Source organism: Spermophilus citellus (assembly GCF_964194105.1).
Source record: "Spermophilus citellus genome assembly, chromosome: 16".
NCBI classification, from domain to species: Eukaryota; Metazoa; Chordata; class Mammalia; order Rodentia; family Sciuridae; genus Spermophilus; species Spermophilus citellus.
The window spans coordinates 61196335-61217039 of NC_138196.1; positions in this window are offsets into that span (position 1 = coordinate 61196335).

Consider the following 20705-nt stretch of genomic DNA (forward strand, 5'->3'; position numbering starts at 1 on the left):
AGAATCGAACCCAGTGCCTCACACAGGCTAGGCAAGTGCTCTACCAATAGGCCACAACCCCAGCCCTCATACATACTTTTAAAACTACTTTTAAGTGCTCTATATAACTGGAAATACTGCTCACATGTATGTACTTCTTTCCATCATCAATGCTATTACCATTTAGTATATTTTTTGCTAAGCAAGATGATAACCTTTTAATTGGTGTCTTTGTCTTTATCATCTTTGTAATTTATCATCTTGTTTAAAGATAAGCATAATAGGTATGTAAAGAAACTATTTGAAATATGTTGCTCTTATAGACAGGCAGGGTGGAACACACCTGTAATCCCAGTTTACTCTGGGGACTGAGGCAGGAGGATTGCAAGTTTGGGGTCAGACTCCACACTCAGTAAGATCCTGCCTCAAAATAAAATAAAATAAAATGGGGTGGGGGATATAGGTCAATGGTAGTAGAGAGAGGACCTTGGGAGGGAGGGAAGGAGGAAGGAAGGGAAAAATGTTGCTCTTTCATTTTATTACCTTCAACAAGACTTGTAGTTTCTTCTAGGATTCCTCTAAATTTCTAACTGGAAAAATAACATCAAAAATGTGGACAAACTGTACACACTTTACAATCTTCAGGATGACCTCAAATGGAGTATGAAATTTAAAAACTGGAATAGATTTCAGGAGGAATTTCATTGTAACATATCTGACTTTTACTAACAATAATGCAAGCAATTAATATTTATTACATGCTCAAACATCATGCCAAACGTTCTACATGCATTCCTTCATTTATTAATTCCACGGCCGCATGGGTTCACATTACTTTTCTCTTCCTTTTATACACAAGAAAATTGATTCTCAAATAGTTGCCTGCATCTACTTAAGTAGCAGTGTGATTCTGAACCAAGCTGATTAACTTCAAAGAACACAGATTTATCCACTATATTCTTCCAAATCATAAAACAACGCTATTTAGAAAATGGCAAAAGTTATTCATACTCACAGGACACTGAGTCTGGCTCATGGTGAGGAGCAGAGAAGGCGAGCGTTGAGGCGTCACTCCTATTGCATAGAAGCTGGTCTGGGGGTTGGTCGCATCTTGCAGCATTGCGGCTTTGGGTGCGGCAACAGGCAAGGGTTCAGGACCTGCGACGACGTCCCTTCTGAGGCAGCAGTGCAAGGTGGTTCCGGTTCCGGTTTCAATGGCAAATGGTTCCGGTTCCGGTTCTGGTAGCTCTTTCCCCGGTCACCTGAAATTCCCGCCCCCCTCTCCCAGCAAAAGATTTCTGGGTGTGATCTTTAATGTAGCTAACCTTGAGTGACTTCTCCTGGGAGGAATGAGCTTCCAGGTGAGGCTCAAATAGTTCTCAACTATGCAATGCCAGAGGACGTCATGGCTCCCATAACCTCTCTGTTATTGATGTGGAACAAAGGATAATTTCACACCTGTGCCATGTTTTAGTAGAAAGTGTCACAGCCAGGCCCATTGATCCAGAAAGCTCATCCCTTTGTATCCTAGTCAAAAAAAACTTTTTTGTACCTGATAGACCACCAAGGAACACTGAGCAGAAATGGTACAATCTGAAGGCATGTGGGAAACAATTCTGATTCAGTTGCAATCCTGCATAGGCATCAGAAGGAGGACAATGGCAAAAAGATGTGGAAAGTGTTTTCTTTGTGAAGGGTTACTGATTCCAGGCGTCAGGAAGGCCCTTCATCATGTGAGGGCTCCATTCTTAATAATCATCAGAGAGTTCTTAATGAAACAAGCCCTAAAAGTGTGGTAAATATGGAAAATCTTCTTTACAAATCCTTGGCCTTATCCAATGCTGGTGAGTTCACACTGCAGAAATACATTTTTGTTAGGTAAAACAACTGTAGGACACCTTGTGAGGAAGCTGTCAACCTGAATTGAACCCCAAGCATATGAACATCCACAGTGGAGATAGGCATTCCCACTAAGTTATAGTTGTGTGGGAAACCTTAAGGAGCTGCACTGTACTTTCTAACCTGTGCAATACAGAGCCTTTGCCAGATTTAGGTCAGTGCCAGTTTCTGTGGCATAAACCATTTCACCTCTACCACTTAACAAGTTCCTACAGTGTAATTTTATTAATTAATAATCACCCCAGTGTAATAAGAGAAAGCAGATATTGTCTCTTTCTCTCCCATCTGTGAAGAAAATCTAGGCCTTTAGGGAGCTGTTCTTTCTTCCTCTCTGATTAATTGAAGCATGGTCCTGACCCAATTTCAGCCAAGAAGACCCAATCTGAAAAGTAACTAGCAACTTGCAAAGAAATTTATCATTTTTCCAGTTTTTTTCTCTAATTTTCTTTGCTGCCAATGGCTACCTGGAAAAGAGTAGTCCTAATTTTGAATTTTATAGTCCTAATTTGTAACTTGGATGCCTAGATTACTTTGTGGTCCCAAGGATCACCCCAATGAAGGAGAAACGATTGTGACAACATACAGTACTTTGAGGAAACTCATAAAGTGATTCCCTTTTTCTTATGGAATATCCCATAATGTCCAGCACTATTCAGGCACTGCACAGGAAAATGTGCCCTGATGTCCAGAACTGTTTCCTTGTGTCATTGTGGTAAGACTACAGGATCCAGGCTGAAACCATAATTAGTATAAAAAATACTGGATGTGGTTAACAGTATTTGGAGGAGACAGCATCAAAACAGGTATTACACTGAGTATGGCTATGTGAGACAGTAGATGTAGTCTATTTTTGGAGTGAACTTCTTTGTCAGAACAAATTAGGTTTTGTTTACTCTTATAATGACCTCAAGGAAATTGTTCCACAGTAAAGAAAATAAAAATAGAGAAACAGGAAGTCTTATAGAGTGGGAAATCTGACTTTTGTCACCCAGGTAACATTTCTGTTGGCTCCAATAGAAATTATCTTTATTGTTTGCAAATATTGCATGCCACTAATGGAGAGTTGCCCTTCACCAGACATAGGTAAGTGAACATAGGTCACTATTCTGGTTTCCTGTAAAAGTAGATCTGGACTTTGACTTAAACTATTTTTAAACTTTTATTGAAGTATAATTGATATACTATAAACTATTTAAAATGTGTAATTGAATTACTTTTCACATAAAATACATGAACCATCACAATCATGCTAATGAACATATTTATTATCATTCATCTCATGCCCTTTTATAATCTTTTCCTGCCCTCGTCAGTTCTTCACACAAATATTAATTTACTTAGTTTCTAAATAAATTAGTTTATATTTCCTAGAATATATTTGGAATCAAAAATAGACTTATTTTTTATTATTCTGGTTTCCTTTATATTACATATTTAAGATTCATAAGTGTGCTTAAGTAAATAGTTCTTTCTGTTACTGACTAGTACTCTGTCATATGGATATATCACTGTTTATCCATTCTTCTGTTAAAGGACAGATGAGCTTTTGTTGGATTTGGGCTATTATAAAAACACAAATTTCATAAAGTATACACTATGATATTTTGATATATGCATACATGCTTGAAAACAAAGGTTGTTCTTGCCAATTATAATACATAAAATTATTAATATAAGATGTTATGGTTTGGATTTGAGGTGTCTCCCAAAAGTTCCTGTGTTAACACAGGAATATTGAGAAGTTAAATAATCGGATTCAGGAGCTGTAACCTGAATTGGTCCATCCCAGTTTGAATGTACAACTATAGGGAGGTGGGCATGGCTGAAGGAGGTAGGTCACTGGTGGCTTGCCTTTGGGATTCATAGCTCCCTGATGCTTTCTTGTTCACAGATAAACAGTAAATATTTTGTAAGGAATATTTTCATAGGAATACACAAATGGAGAAGCATATATTTGAAGCCCTAGGAATTCTTCCTCAATCTATTTTCATTATTTGTCAACGCATGGCTATTCTTGTTGCATCTGGCCCCACATTACTAGGTTACTTAAAATTCTAGACATCATGTATTTTAATACATAAGGTTCTCTTAATGCATTTCTAAAATGCATGTGCTCTTTCATACTCATACTATCAAGCAAAAATAATTTTTAGATTTTAAAATAGGTAAGGTTAGTTCGCTGACAATTTGCTGATTTAAAAAAAAGCAAAAAATTAACCATCAGTGTATGACAAATATTTACCCTTGCTAGCAATAAAATACACAAATTCATATAAAATAGCTCTTCAATTTTTTACTCACATTTGGCAGAATTCAAAAATGACAGTACTAGAAGGGAAATAGTCAATTTTTTTAGAGAGAGAGAGAGAGCGAGAGAGAGAGGAGTGAGAGAATTTTAATATTTATTTTTTAGTTTTCGGTGGACACAGTATCTTTGTTTGTATGTGGTGCTGAGGATCAAACCCGGGCCACACGCATGCCAGGCAAGCGCGCTACCGCTTGAGCCACATCTCCAGCCCCAAAAATAGTCATTCTTAAAGTAGTTGTTAAGAGTGTGTATTAAAATCACATTTTTAAAAAGTAATCTGGCATATCTTTTTAATGTAGAATTTTTTTTAAGAGCTTAGCCTAAGGAAATAAATAGAAAAGTAAAAGAAGAATGTTAAAGATACAAATACTGTAAATGTCAAAAAACAGGATGTTAGTACATTTCAATTCATATGCCAATTTTGAAAAAAAATATTAATAATTTCATTTACCATGAACATAAATGATAAAATTCATATGTTTTATTATGAATCACATTAATTATTACATCAATACAATTAAGATACAGTCATCCATATATTCAAATGTGAACATTTTACTTCATGTTATTAGCAAAATCTTGTCTATTTTGGTCATATTTTGTCAATTGCACTATAATTCAATCAGTATCAGTCAACCATGTTATCATTTTAGACTGAATGAATTTAATAGAACAAAAAAATTTGAAATATTATGCATTTATTAAGATATAATCACAAAAAGAAATTATAAATTTTGTGTACCTAAACTCTGTCATATGGATATATCACTATTTACCCATTCTTCTAAACATCTAAAACATTATTTTCTATACTTATAATAAAGTTGATAATAGAGTACTTATTACCTGGAGTAACAAGAAAATACATTTCCTAGTATTATTATGCGTCTACTTCTTTACACCTTAACTGTTAAATTTGAATTACAATGGTCATACTGTGCTAAGTAGGAAAATGCCCTTTTTTGTGGGCCCAAAATATTCTGGGATGGTGGGGCATCAGATCAACAATGTACTCTCAAATACTTCGAAAGAAAAAGGTCTATATAATATTTTTTAAAATTCTCTAAGTTTGAGCTTATTTCAAAATTAATTTTAAAAGTTTAATCAAGTAAACTCACAAATCACATCTGTAACATTATAGCCCATTAGCACAATTAGATCATAACTCTATACACAATTTTATTTTTAATAGCCTGCCATATATTTTTAATCTACATATTGTGAGTATTTTTCTACCTTCAAATAACTAGTGAATTCAGTGTTTCATAGAATTACAAAGCCTTAACGATGTAAATATTGTCATGTAGTCCTTATGAATTGATTTATCCAATTTTACAACTTCAAAGTCAAATATGAAATTTGTTAGATATTAAAAAACAAAAATGATATTCAGTGTACTAAAAACATTTTAAGTTTGCTATTTACTTTGAGCACTTAGAATTAAGTTTCTAAAAGAGAGAGAGAGATGATCAGAGATATGAATGGAAAGTACTCCCTAAACTTCCTTCCTCTGTCTCACTAGCTCGAAAGACCTTCGCTTTTACTTGAATCTTTTCCTCTTTCTGACTAACTTGAGAGACCTTCTCTTTTACTTGAATCAATATGTCTTCTCCTTCCTCTACCTTTGTCTGAATTGAAGGCTTTGGACTAAGCAAACCAGATACCAACACCCACAATGTCAATGTGCCAACTGGCAGAGTCCCTGGGTTGTTCTTTTCTATTCTTTTTAAATCTTCACCATGATGGTTCCATTGTGATATATCTAACAACTCCTCCTTAAAAAGCCATGGGCTACATTGTTGTATTGTATCAACGTATGCCCTGACTGTTCTTGATTTTACTGAGATGCCTCCTTCCTCTAACAATTTACTTAACAGTCTTTTGGTTTGTTTTTTACTAATTTCTGATCCCGTATTTCTACTATAATACAACCCAACAAGATGATGCCAAACAAAACCAAGACAGAATGCAATAAAAATGGAACCACACAAAATCATTATATCAGCCTTTCTATCTTCCTGACATGTGCATCCGTCCTTTCTCCCTATCTGTTCCTCAGACGCAAATAGTTTTTCCTCAGATGTGAGCGGTTTTTCTTCCGTCTCACTCATCTCCAGGAACAGGCAAGTTAAAACAAAAATGAAACAAAACAAAAAAGGAAACTTAGAATGGCTATCCATCCTCTCGCCCTGCCCTCAGGGGCGAGCAGTTTACTTACCCTCAGTCGCTCCCCGTGCGAGCCACCAAATGCCGCTGTCTGGCTGGGCACAATTCAGGAGCCACTTGTCAAAAGAAACAAACTTTATTTTTAGAACTACAAACGCCAAACAAAACAGCTCCTCAGGGAAAACACCTCAGAGCCCAACTGCCACCACCGGCTTCCCACAAGCCTCTCACCCCCACCAAACCTCACCACCTCCCACAATCCTCCTGTTCTTGAGGCCGATTGGCTGGGTTGCGTGGGCGGAGCCAAAGAAGTCCCCCAATGAGCAGCTCCGTGGAGGAGCCAATCAGCTAGATGTTGCTGGGGCCGCTGTGAGCCAATCATCAGCTGGCAGTCTGAAGGGCAGGGAAACAGCCCAATGAACATCACCGCAGAGGAGCCAATCAGCTAGATGTTGCTGGGGCTGCTGTGAGCCAATCATCAGCCGGCAGTCTGAAGGGCAGGGAAACAGCCCAATGAACATCACCGCAGAGGAGCCAATCAGCTAGATGTTGCTGGGGCCGCTGTGAGCCAATCATCAGCTGGCAGCTGGTTGCTGGCAGCTGGAAGTTTGCTGGGGCCCCTTTGGCTGTGGCTCTCAACAGAGAGAGCTATGAATGAAGAAATTCTACAGTATGTGACTTAAGGCAAATATGTTTGCTATTTCTAATGTGGTTATTTGTGTTTTCAAAAATGAATGAACTTTGCAAAATATTAACTTTAATAAGCAAGTTATTAAACCACAACTTTTCTTCATAGGCCTTACATCTAGGATTGTTTTGCCTACTTGACTTTTTGTTTTGGAAATTGTATCCAGTAAGAGGTTAATTTAGCATGAGAAATTTTTATTGATCTCATACTTCTGGTAACCATCTTAAATCACTAAGAGTTCAAACATAACTAACTCAATAGTCAAGTATAGAATTAGGTTGCAGATAGATATCAAAGTCATCCCATTATAGTTTCTGGAATTTATCTATGCCGACCTCTTCCCCAACCTATTGCCTCCACCATTTTGACCTGTCTTTTTAAAACATAATTATTTGTATGTTTCTGATTTCTGGCACCTGTCACATTCCCCTCCAAATTGATTCACAGCAGTTCTTAAATCACAAAGGAAAATGCTTAGGCATTGAAAAATGTCATTTGTTGGGATTATTAATCAACTCACGCTAAAAGTATCCAGATGATTATCTTCAATTTTCTAAACCCTTATGATCTTTATACCATTTTTGCTTTGTTCTTTCTAGTTCAAATAACATTCTGCTGCATAAATAAAGAAAACTGAAAAGGACAGCATTGTAGACATTGTGGATATTCAAGTATTTACTATTAAATTGTAAATGTGTCAGTTACTCCCTTACCTTTCCTCCTTTATAAAGATTGATATTTTGTTTCAAATATTTTGAAGGCCAATTTTATTACTCTCCCTGTGATTTAGAAATCTAGTCATTATATACTTTCACTTTAATAAAGTCTTTCCAATCTGTGTCTTTATTTTCATTTTACTAATCTTCACATAGCGGACTCCTTTTATTCCCTTCTTAACTCCAACACCACTTTCTCCAAAGCTTCTCTTCATCACTGGAGGTTATGGATTTCTTCCACCTACCCTACCAATGTCACTCTATCCCAAACCTACATTGTTATTTTTGCATTATTTATAATTATGCTACAATGATTATTTTTTTCCTGTCTCAAACTAGAAGGGGAGTTCTATGAAGAGGAATGCTAATCCCACCCTAGGACCTATTACTGGCCCAATCACATAGTAGATATCAAATACATATGTGCTGAATATAGTGCTGATGTTCAAAATATTACCTGGTACAACACAGGTATTGAACAATAAAATAGAAGCCAGCCATGAACTGGAATTATATTACTAAGGTATACAGACAGCATATTATCCTTGATTAACTGAACAGGTAAATCTAAGCTTATGCCATCTGTCTCCCATCTAGGAACTAATGATGGAGGTCCATATTACTTTCTTATTTATTAAAGTGATCTTCTTTGATTGAATTGTAGAACTTTATTATTGCAAGTCTCACAATATTTTTAATAGTATTTCTTCATATTGATGCCTATTCATATCTTTCTCCGATTTTCTCTGAATTTTCCATAATCTGAGTTTTAAAACACCAATACTGAACCTAGCATTTTCTCTCTGGCCACTTGGAATACTGAAATGCCAAAATTATTTTAAGTCTCAGGGTATAAATCAATTATTCCTTTCGATTAGAATTTAACAGAGTCAGACTTTTCCTTTCTTGGCTTCATCTGTCTTCAGAGACTCAAACTGATAAAAAAAAAAAAGTCAAGAATTGTCAGATGCTTTGTTCTTTCCATTGAAAATAGACAAAATGTGCTACCCCAACACTTAAAACCTTTCACTTGTCCCAACTGTCAATCACCTGCTCTGCAGACTGCTCCAGTCCTTTCCTATAAGTAGGATAATTATATTTAAGTTAATTGAATTGAATATACCATATGATTTATCCAAGTTAGATTCCAACACTTACTATTGATAATTAATAATTTCACATTTCTCCTTGTCCTTTCTATGGGCCCAAACACTCTTCTCTCTAGTCTTAGATTTCATTTGCATGTCTGTTTTCCATTTTTCTGCTTTCAGATTTATTTTATTTAATACAACGGATAGCCTTGCCCTGCCATTTTCCAATTCTAACTGCCATCTCACTAATTCACAGTAATAATTGAGATTATGTTTATCTATGGTTGATTAAATTTAAATTTTATTCATCATTCACACATTTAACAAGACTTTTTTCTTGCTTTCATTTAAGAATCACCTGGAAACCCTTCCAAAGTATTGATTTTAAATTTTATCTAGTTATTTTCCTCTTCCACTAATATTTTGATAAATAAATTCATAAATGCTCATAAAATGAGTCCTCTCTTTGCCTGGAGCTCATTGAGATAAACTAACATTTAGTGATCTTGTTAATACTATGCTAGATACTTTCACATACATCTTATCATTTAGCCTTCATGCTTATGTTGTCATAAAACTATTCCAAAAATGTTATGCAACCAACCTAAGAGAGTAAGAACTTGCCTCTGATTATACTAGCTAGTATCTATGCCTGTTGATCTAGTCCCTTCTAGTTCTTTGTAAAACTTGGAGCAAAAGAAATATTGTTGTTTAGCACCACCTAAACATACAGTTACTTAATTCCCAGGACCTTATTTTTATTATGAAATTCTTAAATTTGTTTCAATATATCAAATATTTTCTTCTAGAAATGTTATTTATTCCAACATAAATTAGCAAAAGAGTGGTAATAGATAATGATCATCAGGATCTTTAGCAAACTCTCAAATATATAGCAGTATAATATAGTGATGAGGCATAAGGTGAGAGTGGTGTCATAATGGGTCTGCTCTGTGTTTGTGTTGAAGTCAGTTTACTAAATACCTCTAAGTTTCATTTTCTGATTCTCTAATTTGGAAGAAATAATAAATCCAACCTTGGAGCATCATTTTAAGAAATAAATTATATAATATGTACATATCTAAATAAAATGCCTATCAAAGCATAAGTAAGCACTTAATAAATGTTACTTAGAATCATCATCATCATCATCATCACCATTCTGGAGACTCTAAGAAAGTAATATACATATTTTCAACCTGTCAAGCAACCGTAACCCTGAGCAGTATAATAAATTCTTCTTCTTAGTCCTATGTGAGATTTCTGGGTAAATTTAGTACCTGTAAATACCATTGTTATTCTCTTCACAAAGATAGCTATGTAGTACAAAATGTACTCCTTTAGAACAGTTGATCTAGCTTCCAGGTATGACCCAATTCATAATAACTGACGTAAGGAGAGACACTGAAATTTTAATTGCTTTAATCTACTCATCCATAAAATAAAGGAATTGGAACAGATCATGAATAGAAAAGTTTCCATCCAAACTGAAGTTTTAAAATTTCTTCTGGCCAGCTCTCTTATGAAAAGTAATTAATATTTATAATGACAAAGAACAAATTACTTTCCTGTTTTAGTTTACTAAACTCATATCTAGCTGAGATAATTATCACCTCATTTTAACTTCAAAAATCAGAAGTCATAAAGACAGTGGTCCTCCTCTCTGTTAGAAACTAATAAACAACCTAAAAAATCAATGTAAAGCCAAATAAACATACTGGTGCATTCTATGAAATAAATGTATAGTCACCTGCCACTATCTCTTACCTCATCAATCCTACAAAATCCCTGTATAGTATTTAAGAATTATGTAGCAGAAACATCTTTGTTTTACTAGAAGGTAATTTTAAAACCTATATAAAACAAGGAATTTGCATATTTTGCCTTTAATTACCAATAATAGGAGAGCTCTAAAAGAAGAAATTGGATTTGTGCACTTCAATTACTGTATATCTAAGGAAAATGAGAAACAGGTGAGGAATCAGACAGGAGGTACCATTTTCCTTCCTTTATTTAGGTCTGAACTTCCTTCAAAACACCAATTAGCCAAGTATGGTGGTGCATGCCTATAATCTCAGTGACTCAGGAGGCTGAGAAGGATGATTGCAAGTTCAAGGCTAGCCTCAGCAATTTATCAAAGCCCTATCTCAAAAAATTAAAAGAGCTGGGGATGTGGTTCAGTGGTAAAGTACCCCTTGGTAAGATCCCCAATACAAAAAAAAAAAAAAAAAAAAAAAACAACAACAAAAAACAACCCACCAACTAGTCTCAATTATTTTTTTTAGTACTAGCGCTATTCTCTTTCACCACTTCTATTGGATATCATCCTTGAAACTCTAGCCAGAACAATTAGACAATAGAAAGAAATTAAAGGCATATAAATAGAAAAGAAGGACTCAAACTATCACTATTTGCAGATGACATTATTCTATGTTTAAAAGAGCCAAAAAATTCCACCAGAAAAATTCTAAAACTCATAGATGAATTCAGCAAACTAGCAGGTTATGAAACTCAACACCCATGAATCAAACACTGATGAATCTACTGAAAGAGAAAGAGAAATCTACTGAAATGAGAACCTACTGAAAGAGAAGCCCATTCACAATAGCTTCACAAAAAAAATGGGACTCAATCTAACAAAGGAGGTAAAAAACCTCTACAATGAAAACTATAGAACACTAATGAAAGAAATTGAAGAAGACTTAGAAGATGGAAAGACCTCCCATGATCCTGGATAGACAGAATTAATATTGTCAAAATGGCCATACTACCAAAAGCATTATATAGATTTAATGCAATTCCAATTAAAATCCCAATGACATTCTTCATAGAACTAGAAAAAAGCAAGCATGAAATTCATTTGGAAAAATAAGACATACACACACACACACACACACACACACACACACACACACATAATTTCAAACACTTTTTTTGTTTGTTTTAAAAGGAGAGTATAGAAAAACATATTTGCTCTGTGTTATGATTTTGGTTATAAAGTGTCACCCTAAAATTTCATGTGTTAATGGAGGAATGTTCCTAACTGAAATAACAGATTATGAGGCCTGTGATCTGATCAGAGAATTAATCCATTTGATGGACTAATAACTTGAAAAGACTACTATACTGGGTTATGATTATGGGCAAGTATGATGTAACTGGAGAAAGTAGGTCACTGGGGGTGTGTCCTTGGGGATTATATATCTTGTCTGCATGCTTTTCTCTCTGCTTCTCGTTCACCATGAGCTGAGCAGATTTCCTCCATCATCACCCTTCTGCCATGATATTCTGCCTCACCTCAGGTCCAGAGCGATGGAGTCAGTCAACCATGGACTGACCTCTGAAAGAGTGAGCTCCAAATAAACTTTCCCTCCTCTAACTTGTTCTTGTCAAGTATTTTGGTCACAGCAATGAAAAGCAGACTAGCACAATAGGAAAGGTAGCAGAATACAACAATTACTAATAGGGCATTATGTAAAATTGTGGATGTGTAACCGACGTGATTCTGCAATCTGCATTTGGGGTAAAATTGGGGGTTCATAACCCACTTCAATCTAATGTATGAAATATGATATGTCAAGAGCTTTGTAACGTTGTGAACAACCAATAAAAATAAATAAATAAATAAAGCAGACTAGCACAAACTGACTTCTCTAATAATCTGTGGCCTTTTGTGAGCCATAGAGCAAATTAAAGGGTGTAAGGCTATTTTGATATGGCTCCAGAAGTTCTAGCATGTTCCCAAATCAGTGAGAGAATGCTCATGACATGTGTTCAACTGTAAATCACACTATACTAATGTTACTTATTAATCTTCAGGACATTTAATCATTTAGGTCTTATATTTAAGATAGCTCCAAGATAAAGACAATTTATATGAGTTCTTTCGTATTCTAAAAATTATCCTAGTTATCTCCATATTAAATAAATATATCTATTCATAAGTTTCTGACATAGAGAAAACTAGTTTGATTTCCATATACTAATATATATTATTTGCTATAGTTCATGTTATTTGATACAACATAACAGAGACATAAGTTACAAATTTCATAGTATTAAAAATGTTACAACCAACCTTCATAGTTTTTCTAATGATTTTAATTATGTTATTATAAGGTTACAATGATCTTCATCAATATTTCAAAATAAGAAAGCATATAGTACGTGGGATATATAGGTGTGAATTACAACAACCTGTGTTCATAGCTCTCTCACTATCCTGGTTGGCTCTTCTCATTTTCTACCTTAGCCATGATTTAAGTAGCTCTAATAGTCAGGTTCTATACCCTCAAACATATAGGATAGGAGAAAGCAGGGAAGAAAGCAAAGAAGAAGAAGGAAGTTTAGGCCTAGTGGAATGAAAGACAACTCACTCCCTTAAAGGAGTTCACTCATGTACTCAGGCCCTAATACTGCAGATGAGAAACCTAAGGGTTTGACTTTGTGAACATGTGACTCATTTATGCCAGCTTATACTAGAGGAAACTCTCCTGACTTCAAAGTTGGCTCTGAAATTTTTTCTGGACCTAGTTTTCTGTTGTATGTTCTATTAGAACAAAAAAATATATATTATTCACTGATTTTTGGCCTTAATTTAATAGACCATTTGATCACTGCCATATAAACCCAAAGAACTTAATGGAACATGGAAAATAACATAATAAAATCTCTTCAAATCTAGGTAATGAATTTCTGAAAGTTGTTATCTATTGTTACCAGGTACTCAAATACAAGGTTTCTTTGATATTTGCCAAAAAAAATTTCAAATCACCAATGATCCTTTAGCAATATCCTAGACTCTAAATCTTTCCCTCCACAGAGAATTTGGGTTGTTTGCTTGGGTGTACTTAGATTTAGATCAGTTTTACTAGGGCTTTCCAGTGGTCCTTCTGACAAGAGTTATGACTAGATAATTAAAGAACAAATGAAATTGTTCTCTCCACTGTGCATGGGACAGTCTAAAACACACACACACACACACACACACACACACACACACACACACTCCCTTAAGTACAGGAAGTTTGCTTTTCTTTCTCTTCAACATGTTGTGAAATTTAAGAAGACTAATCTGATTACTTTTCTCTGACCAAGATGGTTAAGTTGCCAAATGAGAAAAAAGGGGCCAGTCCTAAAAGATTTTCTAGGACACTACCCAAAATTCAGAAGGAATCAATAAACCCAAAGATGAAACAGCTCATCCAAGTATAAAGAAGTTTCATTCCCCAAATTTAAAAGCCAGCATTTAGTATTACACACAATATATTTTTCATCAATAGAAAAAAGGATGACAAATTCAAAAACAGAAAATGCAAATGTGAATGAATGATTGTCACCAGAGGTTTCATTCGTGGTTTCCCCCTTGATTCTGCCCTGTCAAGTCCATTCTTGTGGTGGGTATCAGTATGGAGTCTTTCACAGCCCTGCTGCTCTTCTCACTGGAATTGTTCCACTACTTTGCTTCTTCCCAGAACCCTGGCTTCAATAATAAAACAAGATAAATATAATGGCCCTGTCTGCAATTCATTCTCTAAGTGCCACCCAGATAAACTTCCAAACATCCAAATCTGAGAGATACTGTTTTTTTTTAACAAGCCATTCAGAGACTGCTAGTTGTTTGAGAGTAAAAATCTGAAGTCCACTTTCAGGTTTTAAAATACTTTCAGTGGTCTGGCTTTTGCCATTTTCTCTGGCCTCGTCTTCTGCTCTTCCTTTATCCCCCAACAGAATACCAAGATCTAGTCTTTCTTTTAATTTAATTCACTACTATTTCTTTCTTCTGGGTCTAGAACCTTCAGATCCCTCTATTTGCAATACACCTTTCCCCTTTCTCTTAATATCATTTTTTTTTTTTTTTGGTGCTAAGGATTGAACCCAGGGCCTTGTGCATGCAAGACAAGCAGGCAAGCATTCTACCAATTGAACTATATCCCCAGCCCATCTCCTAATATCTTTTTCTACCATCTTTTCAGTTTCAGGAGAAATGGTTCTTCCTACAGAAGACTTAACTTTTCCACCTCACTATGTTAATTCCCGCTAATACATGCTCCCTTCCATGTGCCAACTGTCTGCCTCCTTAGCCAAGTTGCAAGCTCCATGAGGAACAGGAATATCTGTTTTATTTGTGGCATTTCCTCATGTCCTAATGCAGGACCTATCTTTAGTGCCAAGAAACATTTGTTGAATAAGTTGTATAAATGATATTAACCTAAAATATGGTATAGATGTTACTTTATAGTAGTTGTTGACAACTGATGCCAGCCAATATAGGAACACAGCAACTATTATGATTTCTCTCCCTTAATCTTCAGGCCTACCAGTAAGAGGTGTATTTCTTTTGCTCTCAGTCCCTGCGGCAGATAACCACTTTGATCATTTGGTAACTGTAACTTTGACCATTCAATTTTTCTAATTTCCCTCACCATCCAGTTATTGCCATTCATAGGGTTATGAGACACCTTAACAATTACAAACAACAAGACTGGATCCATCTTTAATGAATCTATAAGATTCCTAAGCTTATTTTAGTCAATAAAAGATTTCCATTTCAAAATTGGAAAACCTATGTGTCATAGGATGAATTGTTCTCCACCCCTCAAATTCTTATGTTGAACCAAGTCCCAGAATCTCAGAATGTGACTATATTTTGAAGGCAGGGACTTGACAGAGGTGATTAAGTTAAAGGAGGCCATTAGGTCGGTCCCTAATCCAATCTGGTTTGTCCTTAAAAGAAGAAATCTGGATACAAAAGGAGACACCAGGGGCCACATGTACACTGAGAAAAAACAAGAGGTGGCCTTCTGGAAGCCAAACAGAGAAGGCTCAGGAGAAACCGAACTTGCCAACACCTTGATCTTGGACTTCTAGCCTCTGGAACTGTGAGAAATAAGTTTCTGTTGTTTAAGTCACCCAATCTTCAGTAGTTTCTTATGGCATTCCCAGCAAATTAATACACTATGAAAAGTTAAAAATATCTCACTTGTATTCTAGAATTGAAAAATCTATCTTTTTCATCTTTAAATCCAGGAATTAATATTATTATTAAGGAAGAAATTTTTAAAATAATTAATTCAGCACTAAATGTGACAGACATTATAACAGGTTCTTTGGGAAATGCCAATTTGCTGTGCATTTAACAGCTCAGGAACCAGGATCAGAAAACTTAGGTGACCACTTCAAGATCACACAGCCATCAAAGAGGAAAAGACTGCATTTGAATCTAGATCTAAGGAAGTTGAATATGGGAGAAAAGGCAAAGGTTTTGAAGCCATATGACTTGGATTTGAACCCAGGTTTATTGTGAAATTTCAGGTGTGACCATGAGTCAGGTCACTTGTCTTTCATAAGCCTTAGTTTCTTCACCTGTACAATGAAGAAAATAATATGTACCTTGCAGGGTTAATAAAAGGATTAAATTATGTATCATACAAAACAATAGGAACATAGTAGATAACCCAAAACAGTCAGATCCTCTACTATAGCTTGTGGTAGTGGTATAGTCCATTGTCTGTTGCTATAACAAAATACATGAGTCCAGATAAATTATAAAGAAAAGAAGTTTATGAACTTTTTTTCTTTATAAAAGAAAAGAACTTTTTGCTGATGGAGGCTCTATAGAGTTCTGAGATGTTGTAGGGCATCTATGGTGAGATAGAATAAACGGCGTCTCACTTTGCCTTCTTATAAAGCCACTAAGGCTATCATGGGGGTCACACCCTCATGATTTTATCTAATCCTAATGACCTCCTAAAGGCCCCTCCTCAAAATATCATTAATACATGACTTTAAGGATTAAGTTTCCAACACTTGAATTCCAGGTGATACATCCAAACTATCTAGGAAAGCCAAGGTAAGAACAAGACCCTAACAATAGCAAAAACTGCTTTAAGCATTGTTTTTCAATTTCAACAAAGAAAAAATAAAATAGACTTATGTGATCACTTAAAATTAAGTAAACATATCAGCTAAAAAATCTGCTTCTCTCAATCTGAGCTTATTAGTAGGACATTTTGGGATGCCTGTGCTCACCATTGGACATGGGATGTAGAGCAAATCAAGTTAAGAATGGGCTTGTTAGCAGGTCTAAATTGAGCCAGCAACCCATTGTGTGTGTGTGAGAACATATATAAGATTAAAGAATTCTGATTTGAATTTAAATCCACTGACTTATATTCTTAAAACAGTATTCAGACATGACTAAAAGTACTTCTCAGGAACAATTACATCAAAATAAAAAGTTTAATTAAAAAAAAAGCCATCATACTTAGGAGTCAACCACACCTTGAGTCAAGTCTCCTCGTTCAATTTTCTAGATAAGTGACCTTGACCAAACTTTCCAACTCCCCAAACCTGTTTTCCTCATCTGTCACATGACCACAATAATAACTACCTAATAGTTTGGTTACAAATAATAAATGCAATTATATATGTATAGTGCATAATGATAATAGCATTTATATAACATTTGTTTTGTGCCAATCACTAGTTTTAGTCCTTGAATTGTATTTATTTAACTCAGTATAGTCCTCACAACAACTTTATGAAATAGGCTCTATTATTATGATGATTTTACCAATGAAGTAATTGAAACTCAGAGATGTTGAGTAACTTGCCCAAGATCATACAAGTGATAGGTGTTGGAGCTATATTCAGACTCAGGCAGCCTGATTCCTGAGGTTGTGCTTGTAATCTGTCCCTAGTAAATGTCCAATACCTAGTATTTGTAATTATTTTCAGAGAATAATCAATCCTTTAATTTTGCATCATTTAATTTGCTTTAAATTTAAGAGAACTTTGTCCAAAAAACTAAATCAAATATATTCTATAAACAGTAATGGTTTCATAAAAAATCATCTGAATGATGAATAGTCTCAGTTTGAACTTAATTTTAACTATAAATTACATTTTAATGATGAATTACTGTGCTGATAGAAATAAATAGATAATGTAAATTAAATAATTATTTGACCATAAAACTAAGAAATGCATATTAAAAATCATAAGGGTCAAGCTCGGTGGTGCACACCTGTAATCCCAGCGACCCAGGAGGCTGAGGCAGGAGGATCATGAGTTCAAAGCCAGCCTCATCAACAGCCAGGTGCTATGCAAATAAGTGAGACTCTGTCTCTAAATAAAATACCAAAAAAAGCAGGGGTGGGGGGTAGGGATATAGCTCAGTAGTTGAGCGCTCCTGAGTTCAATCCCTTGTACCCATTCCCTCCCCTCAAAAAAGTCACAAGGCTGGGGAATATATTTACTAGGTAAAGAGTGCTATTCTTCTTGTGTTTAAAATACATAATGTTTTGTAGATATTTTTAACTCAAAAGTTACCCTTAATATAAAATACAATAAATTTTGAAACTTTCTTCAAAAATGTCATAACAATGTATTTTTTCCTAATCTTAATATAAAAGATGATTACAGTGTATGGGAAATCTCATCATCTAGTTAACATGTTTTATCTTCTCTTAAACGTATGCTTATCCAAACATTTCTTCATTTAACATGTATTGAACACACGGGCTCACTATACTGGCTACTGGAAGATATCCAAAGAAAAAGACAACCTTCTGTGAAAGCATTCAGAGATTATAAGAGAATTACATCACTGTGATTGGTGTTCCCACAGTAAAAATTTGATAGCTCAATACGGAAACAGGTGGAGAAGGTAAGAGAGGAAGAATACTCAGGTAAGCAGGTTTTGTGTGGCAAAGGCCTAAAGTAGAGTGAGAGGGATTTGTTGTAACTGATATTGCCTCCTAGAATGGAAATAAAAGAGGGACTACAAGAAAGATATGGGGCATATAATGTCTCCTATGCAATGCCCTGGAGTTTAGAGATTTAAGAATTGTAATCATGAGAATGGCTAAACATGTTCAGATCTGTTTTAGACTTTCCCAGAATGAATATGAAAGCTGAATTGAATTTAAGAAACTTGGAGGCAAAGAATAATTCAGGAGACTAACTGCTCTTGCTATCACAGGAAAAATTATAACAGTCTGAACAGTTAGTAATGGAAATTCAGAAAGAAAGGGACCACAATAAACTAACTCTGCCCTAGATCCCAGTCCTTCCAGTGTACTAAAGAAACTGCTGCTCACATTTTTCTCAATCTCACATGTATGATTTATTAATAATCCAGAAACAATTAGTTAGGACTAATATTTATTGTGTTATTACTCTGTGCCAGGCACTGTAACAATGCTTTATAAACATTACCTAATTGTTACTTTACTAATAAATAATTTGAGCACAAAGAGTTGAAGCAACTTGCCAAGTCGCACAGTTGGTCAATAGCAGAGACAATATCCAAACCCCTTCTGTCTGAATTCTTTTTTCTGCTACCTTCCCCCAAACTGCTTCTCATTCATTCAGTTATCACTGATCTTAAATTCCAGTCTTTTAATTTTTTAGTATGAATCCTCCAGTCCTTTCTTAAAAAGAGAGAGGTAACCTATTTATTTGCCCTCTAGTCTTTTCAATTATGCAATCTATTTCCTTCCCCATAATGTTAGTCTTGAATCCATAGCAATATGGATATTATCAACAGCCCTTTCTCTTTATATTTCAGACTTTTGGTTCTGTGCTTACTAAATTTACAATAATTATTGTGTTGGCAAATTCAAAATATTTTGCCATTTTCCCCTTGTATTCATCAAAGTACCTTGCATTATTAACCACTTTTTCTTCTCGAAACTATTTCTCCCTATCAGTGTTACAGACCTCCGGTCTCCAAACACACTCCTGTGTCATTCCAGCAGTTCCTTCTCTGTCTCTTTCACCAGAAGGAACTGGTCCTTTTCTTTTTTGCTCTATGTGTTATTAGAGGTGATGGATTTTCATTTGTTTCTCTCTCTCTCTCTCTCTCTCTCTCTCTCTCTCTCTCTCTCTCTTGGAGGGTCCTTTATATTACAATTTAACTTATTATGCTACAATATAAATATCTTCCTGTCTTAATTTCTCAACATTTTTTGGAGACCCAATTTCAAATCAGCTTTGAAGACTTCTGCTTCAGTAGCTTGCCAACAATATGTATTTTACAAAGCCTTCCCCAAACACTTCCCCTTCCTTAACTGACTTGCCTTCCCCAAGGTCTCCTGCAAGCAGGCAAAGAACATATTTAAAGGATTCCTTTCACTGTTAGTCTTTTGCCTAACTCCCATCTCTTTCCTCAAGAGCTTTTCTTTTCCCTCCCTCCCTTCCCCCTTCTTTCTTTTTTTTTTTTCTGAAAATAAATGCCTATCAATACAACTGGCAAAATTAAAATTGAAGTTTGCCACTGTTAACCTAAGAGACCAATCAGCAGACTAGCGCTAGTTGAATCCATCTCTCGCAAAGCTAGGACTTCAGTTCCTGGAGGGCAAAGAACCTCTGTCCTGTATTTTAAAAGCCAGTGTGATTCAGCGAGTAAGCATTCATTCCATTAAAGCAAAACTTCGCCAGCGACTCAGAAGCTCTGTGCGAGTAGATGATGACAGTTCTTGTGGTGCACTCAAGATGACGAACAATTGACTGTGATCCAAAACACAAATGCTAACAGGATTCTTAAAGTTCCAGGCTTGAAATAATAGAAGTCAAGGTTTTCAGAGTTCTATTGACTTATTTCCATTATCTGCACAAATTGTCAAAAACGCAAGTAAAAAAAAAAAAATAAAAACCACGTTGTTAGTTATGTTTTCTTTCCCTCACCTCCACCCTAATGGTCATGAAACGGAACTCACACAAAAACATAAGAGACAAAAGAGCAAAATTTTGCTCTTCTGCTTGTTTTTGTTTGTTGGGAGGCCGGAGAGAGTAATTTAAGCTCCCAAGTCTAGCTCTCTCTTCTCTGGGGTTGGTCTTTAGGACACTGAAGG